The sequence below is a fragment of the Phodopus roborovskii genome, unplaced genomic scaffold (genome assembly GCF_943737965.1).
Source record: "Phodopus roborovskii unplaced genomic scaffold, PHOROB, whole genome shotgun sequence".
Taxonomy (NCBI): domain Eukaryota; kingdom Metazoa; phylum Chordata; class Mammalia; order Rodentia; family Cricetidae; genus Phodopus; species Phodopus roborovskii.
The window spans coordinates 23,821,866-23,827,865 of NW_026125295.1; positions in this window are offsets into that span (position 1 = coordinate 23,821,866).

A 6,000-nucleotide genomic window follows, 5' to 3' on the forward strand; every position below is an offset into this window, starting at 1 on the left:
CCCATGCCAGTTTTTGAGAGTCAAATGCTGCCTTTGCAAAAGCCAAGCCTGCAGGTGCCAGGGCTGGTGACAAACACTGTTTCCCTTTCTAGCACCTTGGACTAAAACCAGCAACCCCAAACACCAGATACAAGCTGAAAACCCCTAGTTAAATAACCACAGTTTCAAAAATAAAAATTGTGTTAAAAATGTAAGCCAAGGCGTGACTAAGAGCCAGCAGAAGAGCCCGTTATGTGGAAATATGCACGTAGAAACTAGGGCAAATGTGTCTTCTCTCCCATAACAGTGACACCAGAAAATGATCTCCAGGGCTTCTGTAAACCTCCTTGTCCTGAAGCCTACAAAGGTCCTGGGGACACAGAGCAATGTGGAGCCTTCACTTTCTTACCCAGTCATTGCCCAAAGGTGCCCACAGCACCTTGCAGAGTGTCTGAATTCACAGGCTAGTGAAGGAGTGACACACAATTAAATGGTCTCATAGTTAAGTGCATAGTCCCACTTGCTGTGAGAGCTACGAAGGAGGTACAACCCGTGCCATGAGAAACATCTACGGAGGAATACATGATAGTTCAGAGCCTTGAGATAATAATGGGCCTGAGCCTCTGGAAGCCTCCAGCAACGGACATAAACTAGGTCACGGTGATCTGGGAGGTTCTTTGGCTTCCTTTCTTCTCTCTGTTTCTTCCCTGGAGGCATCCATGCCACACTCTTCCTGTGATTCTTCCAGGGCAGTCTGTCATGTCTCACACGGTTGTCACCACCCGAACACACACAGTGAGTGAGTGCTGCGGGTATGGGAACCCTCCACCTGGGCATGTATTTTATTACTCAAGGCTATGTTGCTCACCCGCTGGAGTTGGCTCCATGACCTCAAGCCCATGTGAAACTGAAGTGCATGGCTCCTGATGTTTTTCATCGCTGCGCAGAGCTCCTCTCACAACTCTTGCCTTGTGGGATTCTGCAGTCCCAGGCTCATCCATGTGTTCACCAGACTTGGCTAAACACAGGGATATGGATAGTGAAACTCAATCACAAAGAAGCAGGCTGCTTTCTAGAAAATGTGGCTATTTATCTACAATACAGGTGATAGACAGCCACGAGCTGCCGCTGACAAGACTTTTAGATGCTGGAAAGGCTACATTGTGCATTTTCCTTTTGTGAATAAATGATAAGTAATGTTTCACTTTATACAAATACATCACTCTGCCACTTGGTAGGAGTGCACTAAAAGACTCTCCACGCACACTGTCTTTCCCAACAGCTGCTAGAATTCAATCATCAAAGCCTACTTCTAACAAATTTTGACCCAAACACAACTTGAAGCTGATTCTTGTTCACAGGGGCCTCCCTCTCAGGAAATGTGTTCCATGTAGAGCAGGAACAGAATTCTCAGTAGCAAGACCTCTGGTGAGGGATTTCACATATGGGTAGTCTGTGTCCAGCCTGTATGGACCAGTTTTCGCTGCCAGATTTTCTCAACTCATTTCATAAATATTGTGTCTAGGCTCAAGAAGGAGTGAGGTGTTCATGAGTGTGCCTCTCTGGCTGCAATAAAGATGAAACACCTCAGCAAGAAAAATAAATGTAGGGGGCCATGATAAGGTGGGGGAGAGGGAAAGAGGGAGGGAGGGAAGGAGGGAGGGAGAGAAGGAGAACTGGGATCGATATGGAAAATAATATATATATATATATATATACATTATATATATATATATATATATATATATATATATATGTAAATGTAAGGTAAGTTTCCAAACTGTGTGCTGGCTGGGGTAAGGGAGCAGTCTGGGCCTACACCATCACCCTACACTTACACCTTCCTACACTGGGAAGGCAATCTGGGCTTCTACAATAAGGATCTCTGGAAGAGTGGATCTGCACACAGAAAGTCTTAACCGGTGATAGATGGCTGGGAATGTATTCTTTGACTTCAGTGCTCCCTAGGGAGAGAAGACAGACTAGCCTGGGGGTGTCTGCCTCCTGAGTAAGAGGCACAAAAGAGAGACAGCCCAAGTATGCACCACTTAGAGCCACCCATTTATATGTGTATTATATGGCTAGAGAATTTACATTCTTATATGAAAAATATTTCTCAACTTACATCTGTTTTAGGTAAAAATCAAGGCATTTGGAACAACCATAGAGTTGTTAGGTTCTGATTTCCAGAAGTTTTGTTGTGACTGATGCATCATCAGAGAGATGAGACTGGGGGAGGAAGTAGGGAGTAAAAGTGGGAGGGAGACAGATGGATGGGAAGAGACTAGGGTGGAGCAAAGCCAGCCCCTTCCTCTTCAGTTATTTAATATAAATCCAACTAGCTACAAACAGAATTATGACTCAGAAATGGTAGAAAATACTCTAAGGCTTTGTCAACTTAAGAATGATAGCAGACACACACACACAAAGTTGTTGTTGTTGTTTTTAATTAGCCACTCTCAAAAATCTGCTTAAAAACTACATGATTATTATATAATCAAAGTAATCATTCAAAATTATCACAAACAGCTGTACATGTGTGTGTGAGAGAAAGACAGAGAGGCAGACAGGTAGCAAGAACTCAGAAATGTGATTAATTAAAATCTAGATGTTCTAAACAGGAATCCACATACCTAAGAGAGTTGGTTAAATTCTTTAGACATCATAAAACTCTATGAGAGATTGTTCACCAGCTAAAAAGAGATCACAATGGTTCTTCAGAACCCCATAGAAAATTGGACAAAGAAAATGAATAGGTAATTCACAGAAGGAACCTGAGAGATGAAAGCATATAAAATATACTCAAAAAATCATTGGTAATTTTACAAATGCAAATCTGGCATCACTAATCCATCAAATTGGGACAACCTGGAGAGACAGTAGTGACCATGTTGGTGAGGCCCAGAGACTTGTGCACTCCTGATGAGAACAAAGGCAAAGACAATGGTTCCAGAAACCCAGGCACTCCCTCTGAACAATCCCTAGGGACACTTTCAAATGCTAATAATAAACAGCATGAAGGTGCAGCACTCTTTGTTATGTCAAGTAATCTGGGCAGATAGGTGATGAGTAGGTAGATAGAGTGGGTGGTGAGATAGAGGTGAGAGGGAGGCATCTAGACTGACACACAGAGTGACCCTTCTTTACATGGGCTGCTGCCACCATTTCAGGGACTCATTTTTTTTTCTATCTCCTAGGAATGTCCAACTAACGTCTCTCTATTTGGCCTAATTCCCTCTGTTCTTCCCAAGGGTCAATTCTGAGGCACAGGAGATTACCAACGAGCTGTCTTCCTGCCAATCCTACCTCAGAGCCTGTTCAAAGAAAGCCCAACGTAAGACACAGCAGACCCTGTAAGCAAACTGAGAAAGGAAGAAAAGAATACATGATAGCAGGATTTCTTACCCAGTAGTATTAATATAAATTAACAAATACACATGAAACTATACATGTTCTAAAAAATGTATAATAGAAAAGACAGTATCAACACACTCAAGAACTGACTAGGCAAAGGAGACTAGTCAAATAAGAATGGGCCTGACAGAAAGATGGGTTATGACAATGGAACATGAATCAACGGGTTAAGCCAATAAATCCCATTGCAAATGAGATGAAAATTGGTGCAAATTTTAGTCGGTGAAATGGCAGGTAGCTCAAGGCACAAAACTGTATGCAGAGGGAGGTAGCTCAAGGCACAAAACTGTATGCAGAGACAGCAAGGGTTTCCACAGCCTTTACATTAACACAAGGTAGGAAAGGAAGTATGGCAATCCACTTCCTTCTAGAAAGATATAAAGCCTCACTCAGCACTGCTCCCCCCAAGCCTACCACCCTCTGTGTTTCCAGAACAACACTGGGCTGTCAGACTGACTGTTCCTGAGTCACAGTATCCTTGAGTCTGGCCTGGATGACTCATCAGAGCAGGGACTGCTAGATACAGTTTGCATTCTTGTTTTGGTGGCTGCTGTACATTTAACAGAATTAGTCTGGAACTTGTATAATTGTGATATTTCTTTAGCGAAACTATGGAATGGAGAGAGATGTGGCTCCACGCCTCTAAATGTCAGCCACAAGCAGCATTTGCCATTAACAGAAGAATCTGGTGGCTGTTAGATACTTAAATCAGCTGGGTGGCAGTGACAGCTGGATCTTCACCAAACTGCCTCCCCTCCTCTTTCTTACAAGCTTTTCTCAAGAGATGTCCTTGCCACAAAGCTGCCATCTCCATGTGAAACAAGGGAACTCCAGACTGTGGGGAGTCATGTGATAGAAGCCAACCATTCCTGAAACTGACCTGGCCCTGGCCAGAGAGGAGATAGTCTAAGGAGACATTTGCTGTGCCCTTCCCTCTTGTCATCAGATTGTTGAAACAATGAATCCCAAAGACTTAAATTTTCCCTGGAAATCTCATGCTTGGGGAGGAAACAGGAAGATGATGTCATGTAAATGAGGGAAGAAATATATTTCCCAGGAAGAGAAAGTACATACATGGTTTAGACAGTCAATGAAACCCCCTTATATGGGCCAAAACAGGCCCAAGACAGCTATGGATCAGTGACAGGTGAGGGGCACAACTTGGCCAAGGCCGTTAAATCACACATACCTTTTGTCCTCTATTTAAACCCATTTCATTATCCCAAAGACACAGTTATTTGTTTCTATACCTAATGTGGCAGCATTCAACAATCCTCCCTCCTTTCATTATTGTCTTTTTAATTAGCATATTGGGACCAGTGACCATGCCTAGCTTGTTGGGGTGTCAGAACACAGGCTTTCATCCTAAAAGCTCCAGTAGCTCCAGAAGCTTCCTGTGAATCTCTTTCCCCCACTGGCCACAAAGTAGCTTGTGGCCTTGAAAGCAAAAGATGAATTTTCTTATGGTGAGCCACCTGGCTGTGGATTTCACACAACCAAGTCCCAAAAGAACCAAGACATATTCTTCAGGACAAAACAGAGAGGCAACAATTTGGAGTCTGGTAACCATGGTGTGCTGGATTTACATTACAGCCTTTCCTTGGATAGATCTGTTTGCATCTGTCTGGTTTTCCCTGCCAAATCACCAAAGAGTCCTCATTTCATGCAAAATACAATGATGTGACACCTATGGAAGATGATCAAATTGAATCTGAAAGCAGTGTAGCAAATTCTCTTTATAGAGAAAAAAATAGAACAGGAGAAAAACTAGAAAACACTTTAATGTTTGAATGCAACATTTTATTAATTCTTTGAAAATTTCATACAATATATTTTGATCATATTCATTTCCCTCCCCAAAATTCCTCCCAGATCTACCTCCACTTCCCTAGCCCTCCCCCATTTCATGTAGACGTCTTCATTTTTTTTTTAACAAAACACCAAGTCCAATTTCTGTTGCTCATATACCCATGGGTATAGGGCCAAATGAAACATAGTTGATCTACTACACCCTTTAAAAAATTGACTCTTCCTTCTCCATAAATCAACTATGCATAGGTGTTCTACTCTAAAATATTGACTTTTAGACCTGGCGAAGGCCATCCCAGCTGTTGTGGGTTCATGAGTGCAGTCTTGTCATGTCTAGAAGATACTGTTAAGCTTTGGTCCTTCCCAGCCTCTAGCTCTTAAAATCTTTCTTCCTCCTCTTTCATTATGGTCCCTGAGCTTTCTTTGGTCATGGAGGATGCTAGAGAGATAACTATGTGTGGCTGATCATTCCACTAGCATTTATTCTCTGTACTACGTCAGTTGTGAGTTTCTACCCTAACCACTGCCCACTACACAATGAAACTGATCTAATGAGGTCTGGCACCTGTACTTATCTATAAGTACAGATACAAATTTAAAAGTCAGTTTGATACTATGTCCATTTAGCAAAATAATAGTAGTAGTTTCATCCTCTGGGCCTGTAAGCTCCCAAATGATGACAGATGTCATTCTGTAAATATGTTTCTCATACTGTTAATGAATAAAGCACTTTTGGCCAATAGAAAAGCAAGATAGGCAGGACTAGGAGACAAGGAGGATTCGAGGAAGTAGTGAGGG